At 42.3% G+C, this 11676-nt stretch overlaps 1 pseudogene; it reads right to left on the reverse strand.

Moving 5' to 3' along the window:
- Window positions 1-10437: 10437 nt before the first annotated feature.
- On the reverse strand, window positions 10438-11049 carry LOC128046811 (40S ribosomal protein S7-like; annotated as a pseudogene).
- Window positions 11050-11676: the final 627 nt, after the last annotated feature.

The raw sequence follows: 11676 nt of genomic DNA on the forward strand, positions 1-11676 counted from the left end.
GACAGCATAGCATTTCCATTTAACAATCTGCAGAGTGGACCACTGTGATCTCGCTGTCATATAAAACATGATGCACTAAGGGACGCTCACCTGAGATGATAAATGTGAGTGTTCTTTGTAAATGTTAAGTGCTTGCAAATGGCATTTATTACACGGAAAGCAGCACATTTAAAAAACTATGAATTGAAACTGAGACTAGAAAGGTAATGTTAAGCCCAAAGTAGCTGAACTCTTGAGAGAGGACTAGGAAACTCAGTAAATGGTTGACTCTTCTATGAACTATCAAAAGAGCTGACAATATTGAAGGTCACTGATTAAGTAGAAACATATGAAAACTCTGTGCAAAAACTAGAAAATAATTCTAAGGCTGTGTGTAAGTTAAGAGCTGCAAGAGAGAAGAGAGAACCATTTTTACTCACAAAACCATTTTATTTTGTGAGTTGCCCACAATATCTCACCTGTGTACTGACAAGCCCTCACTTGACCCATGAAGCTACACGGCAAGAGTCAGGTATTGTCCCAGTTACATATTTGAGGAAAATAAGGCTCAAAGCTTACATTCAAGCCCAAGTCTTATGATTCTACAACCAAATCACTAGATTATACATTGATAATACATTTGAAGGTAGACTTTGGGGTTTAGATAAGGATACGCATAGTTTTCGTTCCAGATTAGAAGAACCAATCAATTAATATTTTAAAGAATCAAAGAATTCATTTATTTAAATTTTTAAAAGTTAATTGTGAATGGTTTTCTGTCAGATTTAAAGACTAATTAGTGCTTTCCGTCATAAATAGGAATATTTATCTCCTCCTCTTCTTGTCAAGAATTGTAAAAAGTCTGGGACTTTACTTGCAAGTAAATAATTTAGACTGCTACAAGTCTATGGATGCTGGCAGAGGATACAAGACTCCCAGTTGGAGACCAAGAACTGTATTACTCATGGTGGAAGAGGTAGCCAGAGGTTTACATTGGTTTGTGTTGGTTGGTTCTCAACACTGATATTCTCCCCACCAAGTCCCACAGGGTGGCAAAGAAAGTTCATGGTGGGTGCCCACACGTGCCATGGGTTGCGTTATGAGAGGGGGACAAGTGGAAGCAAACCTGTTCTTCGTCTAGAGGGGATGTTACCTCATCCCTCAAAACTGCCTACAGCAAACACTACTCTGAGAAGCAGCTTAGATAAAGAGCAGACAGGGCCTTTCACTTTGGGTATACCCACCAGGAATGTGCAGGGAGGCCCATGGTCCATGGTGGATTGCCCTCCCCAGCACTGAGATCTTCCTTTGACAATACTGAAGTCTTATTCCTACTTATCCTCTCCAACCACAGTTTCATTCCCTTGCTCTGCATTGAAATCTTCCCTTGCATGTATTTCTTCAGGCTCTTTTCTCTCTTTTGTTGTGAATATCTCCCATTTTCTCCCCAAAGTTCTTAGAAACACTGTCTTTGCAACCGCACCACACAGCCACCACACAGCCACCACACAATGCCTTGTGATGTGTGTCAACTAGTCTAGGCTGAATCACCAGAGAAGTCTCCTTCTGGTATTTCCCATCAGTGCAGGCTGCAAAAGACATTGCTTCATGCAAACTGGAGGACTGAGAGAGGAAGTAGCTGTTTTCCCATGTTGTCCCAGTTACCTCAGCAAACAGGCATGAATCTCGATGCTATGGTGAAGGGATTCTACAGATGTAAGCTGCCTCATCAACTGACTTTAAGTTCATCAAAAGGGAGATTATCATGGGTTGGACTGAGTTAATCAGTTGTAAGACCTCTGAAAGAGGACGTAGGCCTTTCCTGAGCTAGAGTTGCAAACAGCAGTTGGCCCTGCAATTGCTCTCTTTTCCCATTGGATCTTTTTTCCCAACTCTCTGACTGTAAACAAGTTTCAGCTTGGCCCCACAGTGTGTCAGCCTGCTGGAGGTCTTTTCTGCCGGACTGCCTGCCCTATAGACTTTGGGTTAGCTGAGCCAATCAGCACAATTGTATAATCCAATTCCATATAATAAATGCTGAAATATATTAATGAGAATTAACATATTATTATAACAATGTCATATAATCATAAACATTAATATTTATTCTCAATAATATATTGATCACTGACATAATCAATAAATAATACATTAATATTAACATCTATAATTGACAGATAATTTATAAACAACATATGTATCCTACCACTTTTGCCTCTCTTATTGAACCCTGACTGATAAATGTGCCACTTCCTGGAAACTGTTCATTCCTTCCTGTCTAATTCAACAGCTTTCTCAGTCCTCATTTGGCATGACCCCTCTACTAGTCATCACCTCTTTAATGATGATTTCTCCTTTAATGATGATTTCTCATCACTTCTCCTTTGCCTTTGGAAATATCATTTAGGCTCCCTTTCCAGTCTCTCTCTCTCTTTCCCTGCTTTTCTGATTCCTCTGGTTCTTTTAACTTTGGTCGTTTTCCTAAGATAATTCATGCTATGTATTGTATCTCTTCCTTTTCTCATACAGGCAGTCTTCAGTCCTCAGAGTCTTGACTATTTTCAATGCCAGTGACTCAAATACGTATCTCTCATTTTCATCATCTTGGAGTCCTATTAGTGTAACTCTTGCCCAACCTAATTCATGAAAGATTCATCAAAATGAAGACTATCCCCAGGGCCATTTGAATCTTCTGCTCTTCTGGACTCTGGAGAAACCGTCTTCATGATGATACTGATTGGCACCACTATCATTTATTGAGCCTCGATATGGATGCTATTGAAGGTGCTTTACAAACATGATCTCATTTAATTCTTACAACATCCTTGTGAAGTAGATATTATGATTCCCATTTTTCTTATGAGAATCTGAGTTTTGGGAAATTCCATGCAGTTGGTCTTAGGAACAACAGCTGGTAGATGTCAGAGTTAGGATTTTTGCTCTTAACTCAAGCCCCAGCTGACTGGCAATAGTGCTTTTGGAGAAGACATGAACAGCAAGGGCATAGTGATCAAAGACCATTTAAATCTGTAGGATCTGGCCAAGCAGGGCAGGGCTGGGCAGGTAGCTCTATCTTAAAAGCTGGCAATAGCACTTAGGTGACTACTGAAACCATGATACCCCTGGGTCTAGTCTAGCTGCTATAATCACAAGTTTCCTTTGCCCTTGGTTCCTATTGCAGCTTTGTAGATTCCCTGGATGAGACTGTGTACACTCAGCCAAAGAACAGCCAAATCATTCTCTTGCCAAGCTGTCTGTCTCCAATGATGGACAATAACCCAGCCTCCAGACAATGTTGTGTCTCACTGATACTGCCTTACCACTCCTGAGTCATGACCTTGACACCACTGAGTCTCAGTCACACCATGTCTGGCAGACCAGTACCCAGCAGGCCAAGGGATTTAGTGATTATTCCTGCTGATGTCAAGTCAGTGCAGGGTTTTCTGCAGAATCATGGTGCCTAAAGCATCCTGTGCAGCAAAGAACAGCAGAAGACTGATGCCGATAGAAAATTTAAAAAATGCCTTCTTCCCCAAACAAGAATTTTGGGCAATTTCTTCTCTTGGCTAAAGCCTTTATGTTTCTGGCATGATGTTTACTTTATGGTCCAATCATCAAACTCTGATGTAGCTATGAATAAAGATTATGTTGAATATGAAGAACAAATTACAAAGATGGCTGTGGAAACCTTGCATATTTCAAAGGAATATATGCCAGGATGTGAGAAAATCTTGGCAGATGCTTCTCTTAGAGAAAAAGAATAGTGTAATTACCTACTGACTCTGGGGACCGTACCTTCTGCTTCTCTAAAGAAGAAGTCTTTGTTAATATATTTTACATAAGACCGTACCTTCTGCTTCTCTAAAGAAGTCTTTGTTAATATATTTTACATAAGACCGTACCTTCCGCTTCTCTAAAGAAAAAGTCCTTGTTAATATATTTTACATAAACCATTTCCTTTTGTGATACTTTGTGGCTTTAGTTTGCTTAAACATTTATTTCAGTTGGTTGTGAATTTATTCTAGTCTTTGCAGAAATTAGTTTCACAATATCCCTATATCAACTCCCCCAGCCAGTACTGTGCATTCCACACCTTCTTTGTTAGTTCACTGGTAAGAGGAGCCTAAAAATGGCTGGGGAATAGGCTCAGCTCCTGATTTAATTGAACTAGAACTCTCTTTTCTGACAGAACATCCCGTCATAGAATACAGATATCAAGATAGTGATAACATCAGACTTTACTCAAGCCACTCTCATTTCTCTTGGTTCTTAGGTCCATGCACACTGAAGAAGATGGTACCTTCTTGTAAGGAACTTTCTTCATCAGACCATTCCAGCAATCTATCAAGTCATCTGCTTTGGGGTAACAGGAGTAAGAGCCCTTTGCCACACCTCCTTCACCACCAAATAAGTGCATTAGATGGATACAACATTTTGTGAGAAACTATGTCGGATAAGGCATTTGTAGACCCATGAGTGGGAATGCCAGCAGAAGAGTTCTGAGAAAGGAAGGCAAATGTGTGTTTGGGATATATATTTATTCCTGAGAGGATAAATCATTGCTTACTTCAGGGAATGATGTTTTATTAAGACTCAGTTGCCTCTGCACTTGAAAAGTTGGGCAGTCCATATTGACTCTCACCAAGTCAACCTTGGGAATGAGAAGTCCGTGTTAAACCTCCATCTTAGTCTCTGTTGCCATGGTCTACATGGACTCATTGAAGAAGTACTAATGTAGCCGAGGAAGGAGAATGACTGACAGCTACCTTTCCCACTATCCATCAAGAGCATTTTCATGTTGGTAGCTAAAAACCAGGTGCTAGGAGTAATTATTAATTTGCTCCAGTAATCATACCACATCCAAAATCTCAACTGCGATTTCCATAACCACCTGATTTAGTCTGGGACAATCTACAATTATTCTCTACGACCCATCTGGTTTGTGCACCTGCCAAACAGACAAGTTAAATGGAAATATGGTAGAATTAATCACCCTGCACCTTCTAAATCTCTGATGATGGCACTAATCTCTGCAGTTCCTCCAGGGATATCACATTGCATTAAGGTGATTATTTGGGGGCTTCTACTTGGCTCTTCCTATCAATGTAATCTTCATTTCACACCATAGGGAGCTAATGTGTGTATTCTGCCAGTTGAGTACATTAGTTCTCACTGTACTTTTAGGAATGGAAAAATAACTAGAGTATGAGAATTGGTTAAGAGGAGACAGTTGTGCATGCCAAGGATGATCAGTGTCTCATCCCTTTCCCTCTCCTCCCATCATGGAGATTGTCTCTATACTTCTCAGATATAGGCAACTCAATCACAAAATCTCATTTTAAGAGGCTGTGTCCCAGGGGCACTTCTCTCACTACTAATTATTATATAAGTCAAGATTCTGTCAGGAAACAAGTAGTACATTCAAATGGGGATAATGGGAGAGTGCAATAAAGGGACATTTTACAAAGATGTGGACAGATTTAATAGAAACCAATAAGGAATAGAGGAGGCGCCATGGGGTTAGCAGCAATGGGGGCACCCCTTGGAACTCAAGAGAGGCAACCTGGAAAGAGCTTAAACTTCAGTAAGGATTATAGCTGCTGCCAATCTGTAGCCTAGAAATGCAGTGGCCAGGGGAATAAAAACCTTGAATTCAATGCACTCCTGCTATCTAATGCCTTGCCTGTGTCATCCATTGGCCCAACTCAATGAGAAGTCACACAGAGAGAGGCCCGTTGATACAGCCCATATAGATCATCCTCCCTGGGCACAGAGCAGGATGAAAATTGAAGGGTAGATCTGGAAGGGCTAATGAAGACTGTCCAGCACATCATCTTCAGCAGGAGACCCACTCTGAGTACTCTCATATATCAATATGTCCCCAAGCCCTGGAACTCCCCATTCTGCTTATCTTACTCTATCTGTTCACTTCCCATGGCATTGTCAGCACCTACAATATGTGATCTATCCATTTATTACACTTATGGAGCATTCTCTACCTCTCGAGTAGAAAGTAAGCCCTCCTAGCATATACATCTTCATCTGGTTTTGCTCCCTGATGCTTCCAAATTACCCAGAACAATTGCTGGTACATAGTTGGTGTTCAATAAATATATGTTGCTGAATACACGTAATAATGAGTTGCAGATAATGAGAAAGCACTAGGCAGAGAAGAAGGCAAACCTAAGAGCTGATATATAGTGATAAATCTCTAATCTTCCATAGATCTTAAAGGGAGGATTTGGGACAAATCTGAGGTATGGAAAGAAGAAAGAAAACAGGGAGGCACCAGGGAAGATTTAATTTATGTCAAGAAAAGTGAAGAATTTGTTTGACTGTTGTGCTAGTAAATCTCACAGAAGTATCAGCGTATAGTTTACCTTAAAGATTAAGGAAAAAAGTGACCAACACTTGAAATGGGCCCTTGTGGTCCAGTTAATAAACCTGAGTCTCCCCCACCTTACTCAGAATCTATTTCTCTTCTTTCAGCCTATACTATTACAGCAGACATGGGGGTGAATGGAAGGAGGAAATGGCAACCCACTCCAGTATTCTTGCCTAGAGAATTCCGTAGACAGAGGAGCCTGGTGGGCTGCCATCTATGGGGTCGCCCAGAGTCAGACACCACTGAAGCAACTTAGCAGCAGTAGCAGCAGGGGGTTAACGGGGCTGAGATTAACTGAGAATTAACTGGCGCTCCTTCAGGCTCTTAAATCTCCTCCCTTGACCCTAATACATTTATACCATTAAAAAACAAAATTGTACCAGTATGAAAAGAAAGTTGGGGCTGGGTAAACACATTTGTGCTACAATGAGGGTACAGATGAGCAAGATTGGATCCCTCTGTTGCTCTTGCTTGCCTGACAGCTTCTTTCCCTTCATCTGGGGACAACATCACATTTTACTTTGGGGAGTGTTATGGATCAAACAGTGTCCTCCCAAAATCCATATGGTAAAGCCCTGTCCCCCAGTGTATCAGCATTTGACTGTAATTAGAGACAGGGCCTTTAAAGAAGTGTGTGTGTGTGTGTGTGTGTGTGTGTGTGTGCATGCACACGTGTATGTGTGTTAGTTGCTCAGTCATGCTCTTTGCGACCCCCATGGACCCTGTCCATGAGATTTTCCAGTCAAGAATACTGGAGTGTGTTGCTATTCCCTTCTCCAGGGGAATCTTCCCAACCCAGGGATCGAACCTGGGTTGCCCTCATTGCAGACGATTCTTTACTATATAAGCCACCAAGGAAGCCCTTAAGAAGTGTAATTAACATTAAGTGAGGTCCTAGGATGGCGCCCTAATCCAACAGGAGTGGTGTTCTTATAAGAAGAGGAATAGACTCAGAGAAGAGGCCACATGAGGGATTAGAAAGAAGGTGGCCATTTCTAGGTTAAGCAGAGAGGCCTCAAGGGAAACCAGACCTTTCAGCAGCTTGATGTTGGACTTCAAGCCACCAAAATGGTGAGAAAATACATTTCTGATATTTAAGGCACCACTCTGTGGCATCTTGTTATAGTAGCCCTAGCAAACTAAAACAGGAAGACAAAACCTCTCCCGTTACTCATGGCATGACCGAATCAACATATGGTTCTTTTTTTCCTGCTTTTTCAACAAGGCACCCACATTTTCATTTTGCACAAGGACCTGCAAATTATATAGCCAAGCCTGTCCATCATTGCATGGACGAGCTCAAGTGGCTCTGGGATGTTTCTGTTGTGACTTAATGGAGGCAGGAGAGGAGACTGAGAAAAAGGTGCATAAACATCACTGAAGGGAATGCAAGGAGAGAGAAAAGGGTCTCAAAGGGAGATGGTGGCATCAACCAGTGACTTTTAGTGGTGTAACTGTGCAGCCTGTGAGGAGCAACAGGGACAGCATCACTAAAGGAAGGATGCTTAGTGGATAAGGGCAGTTTCCTCCCTGTAAGTTGCGCTGATAACAATTTAGTGCTGAGAATGATGGTAGAGAAAGGTTCTCTTCTCATATGATTGCTGATAACCTCCTGCCTATTACTCGAGCTCAGTACTGGGATGTATTTGTACAGAAAAGCTGAGAGCTTGCTCTCAGGAAACTCGGGAAACAGAGTGATAGATTGATTGATTTGTCAAGCCCGGGCAGACAGAAACAATTTTCTTGACTAGACTTAGAAGTTAATGCAGATGGCAGGTTCCTTCACCCTTTAATGCCTCTCACACTGAATTTGGAGCTTGTTCCCAGGAGGATATCACAGCTTCCCTGGAAGGCTCTGGACTTTTCCTCGAAGCATTTGAAAAAAGAGGAAATAAAACAGCGCAGCAGGAACCTGAGAAAGATTTTAGCACAAGGTGGGTGTGCCTGCTGGTAGTCATGTTAAAACCTGATCCTGCCGCTGTTTTCTATGTCCAGTCATCTACTGGTGCATCAGAAGCTCTTGTTGGGATAGAAGGCAAAGAATATGCCAACCAAATGCTGATTCTTCACACCTGGAACATGGGCTCCCAGTCTCTGTCTGATGGACTGAGACACTAGATTGTCAGGAAGCGCATGACCATGCAGAGCCCAGTGGCTTGGAACCTAAGCAAACACAAGCCTTGCTCCTGGCCTCTTCTTCCCTGCACCCACTCTGAGATCACTGATCTTTGTTTTCAAGGGGGTAGAGAAAATGAGAGAGCAGCCCCCACCCCCACATCCTGCACAAATACTCATTTCAGTCTTCACATTAAATGCATAACCTTTTCTATCCCATGCAAGGTGGGGTTTGGGGGTGGGAGATGTGGGTAGTGTTGAGCACTATACCGCAGACATCCCATCTCTAACGTCTCCTTTCCACAAACACTCCTGGCGACCCCAAATGGCATGTAGCTCCCTGTTTTGCCTCAGTCTTTCCCCTCTCTGTGCCTTTATTTATGCTGCCTCCTCTATTGGAATGCCTTCCCTACTTCTTTATTAATTGCTAAGTCACTTCAGTCGTGTCTAACTCTGTGCGACCCCAGAGACGGCAGCCCACCAGACTCCCCTGTCCCTGGGATTCTCCAGGCAAGAACACTGGAGTGGGTTGCCATTTCCTTCTCCAATGCATGAAAGTGAAAAGTGAAAGTGAAGTCTCTCAGTCGTGTCTGACTCTTAGCGACCCCATGGACTGCAGCCCACCAGGCTCTTTTGTGCATGGGATTTTCCAGGCAAGAGTACTGGAGTGGGGTTCTATTGCCTTCTCCATCTTTATTAATTAGTGTGCATCAAATTCATTTCCTCTCCTTCCTGGCCACACAGGTTAAGACTATATTTCCCAGACTCCCTTGCTGTCAGTTGTAGCCATGTGACTGAGTTCTGGCCAATGCTATGTGAGCAGAAGTGAGGTGTGCCAGTTCTAAGCCTGATCCATAAGAACCTCTCACATAAGATCCTCCAAGCTCTTTCCCATCTATAGACTAATGCGAGGGAACACAGAGCATGGAGAACTGAGGGATAAAGAGGATGAGGCCACAAGAAGGAAGCAACCTAGGTCTTTTAATAAACACTTGAAGGAAAACCACTGCTGATCATCAGAAACTTCTATTTTGGAAAGTGAGAAATAAACTTTAATTATCTTTAGGGGTTGTTTAAGCAGCCAGTGTTACCACAACTAATACAGCTGACTTCTAATAATATTCTCCCTCTTCCTGAGGGTTATAACACAGTTGTAACCCAGAAATTAGCTCCTCAAATGTCCTCCAACCAACTTTTCTTAGAGTGGACTCCCCCAGATTCCAGCCTCTTGGCCTCTCCAGGTCCTCACTTGGACTCTTAATCTCTCCTTTGAGTTGTAAAGAAGCAAAACCTAAAGATTTAGACCAGTGACTGGCAAACTATGACCCACACATAGCACACTGTCTGTTTTTGCATAACCCGCAAACTAAGAATGGTGTTTACATTTTTTTAATGCTTAGGAAAAACATAAGAAGAATAAGATTTCTTGATGTAGGAAAATCATATGAAATTTAAATTTCATTGTGCATAAATAAAGTTGAACAGAAACACAGCCTACTCACTCCCTTATGTATTGTCTATGGCTGCTTACACAGTAGAATGGCAGACCTGAGTAATTGCAACAAAAATAAAGCCTACAATATTCTTATTTACTTACTTACTTGTGGGATCTTAGTTCCCTGATCCGAGACTGAATCAGGGCCTGTGGCAGTGAAAGCACCAAGTCCTTACCACTGGACCACCAGGGAATTCCCAAAGCCTACAATCTTGACTACCTGGCTCTTTACAGAAGACATTTTCCTGGCTTAGTCCCTTTATTAGTAAAAAGACCACCGTGGATGCAAATAGTCTCCCATTTGACTCTGCACTGTCAACTTTGTCTTCTGCAATGATGCCCGTTTATATCTGCATTTCCCAAATGGTCTGCAAGAGGATAATGCGACAGAACACAAATGATTCTTTAATCAATTAAATCTTGGGTTTTTATTGTGAATAATATTTTATTTAATCATTTTTGTTTACAACTGAAACTCTGGGAATTCAAAATTAACATCCTTGCCCATGAGCTTCTTATGGAGACGAGAAAATGTTTCAACCTTGTGTTCCACGTTGTTCTGCTGTGCTTTATCCAAATGGACCATTATGAGTCAGCTGCTGTCCAGCTTTGTGGGGATTCTCTTACCCACAATCTCACTTGGGAAAACCAAGTTCTCCAGGATGGTGTCATGCATGGCAGTCAGATTGTGGCTCCTGGGATGCTTTTGCTTATTTTTTGTACAACTTTTTTGAGTTGGATTAGACAGAATTCTCCTCTGAGTGATGAAGATGATGTGCTTCCCTCTGAACTTCTCCAACTTGTGCACCAGCCACACCTGAATTTTCAGGAAAGATTTCAATTGCTGAACGGGAACAAAGATGATGATAGCTTTCCAGCCACCACCAACTTCAGTTTCCTTGGCAGCCGTTATGTTCGGCTCCCGCAGCTGGGCCTTCAGGTCCGAGTTCATCTCCAGTTCCAAGAGGGCGTGGGAGATGCCCGATTCAGACTCCTCCAACTTCTCTACATTGGGCTTCATGATCTTTGTGCTGGAAATGAACATGGCCTGCACCTGGCAGATGTGGCCAACACTTGTTGCTGCCACTGACACTAGTAGGCCTAGGAAGAGCAACTCTTGGATTTTTGAAAAAGGATGAAATTTATTTTGTTACCAGAAGTATTTTCAGCTCTTGAAATATGCTTATAAATATGGAAGGACATTTAATGGATAAATATCCATTGGATAAAAATGGATAAATAAGCTATCAAAATTGGGTATATAAATTTTAACATTCCTCAAACTTATTTCATCACTCATCTGATTTTTTAAAGAATGTCCATGATTACCTCAGAATACTTCACACTGCATAGTTTTATCCACACTACTCTATACATTTCAGTTCAGTTCAGTTCAGTCGCTCAGTCGTGTCCGACTCTTTGCGACCCCATGAATCGCAGCACGCCAGGCCTCCCTGTCCATCACCATCTCCCGGAGTTCACTCAGACTCACATCCATCGAGTCAGTGATGCCATCCAGCCATCTCATCCTCGGTCGTCCCCTTCTCCTCCTGCCCCCAATTCTGCCCAGCATCAGAGTCTTTTCCAATGAGTCAACTCTTCACATGAGGTGGCCAAAGTACTGGAGTTTCAGCTTTAGCATCAGTCCTTCCAAAGAAATCCCAGGGCTGATCTCTTTCAGAATGGACTGGTTGGATCTCCT

This window comes from Budorcas taxicolor, chromosome 4, assembly GCF_023091745.1.
Source record: "Budorcas taxicolor isolate Tak-1 chromosome 4, Takin1.1, whole genome shotgun sequence".
Lineage (NCBI taxonomy): Eukaryota > Metazoa > Chordata > Mammalia > Artiodactyla > Bovidae > Budorcas > Budorcas taxicolor.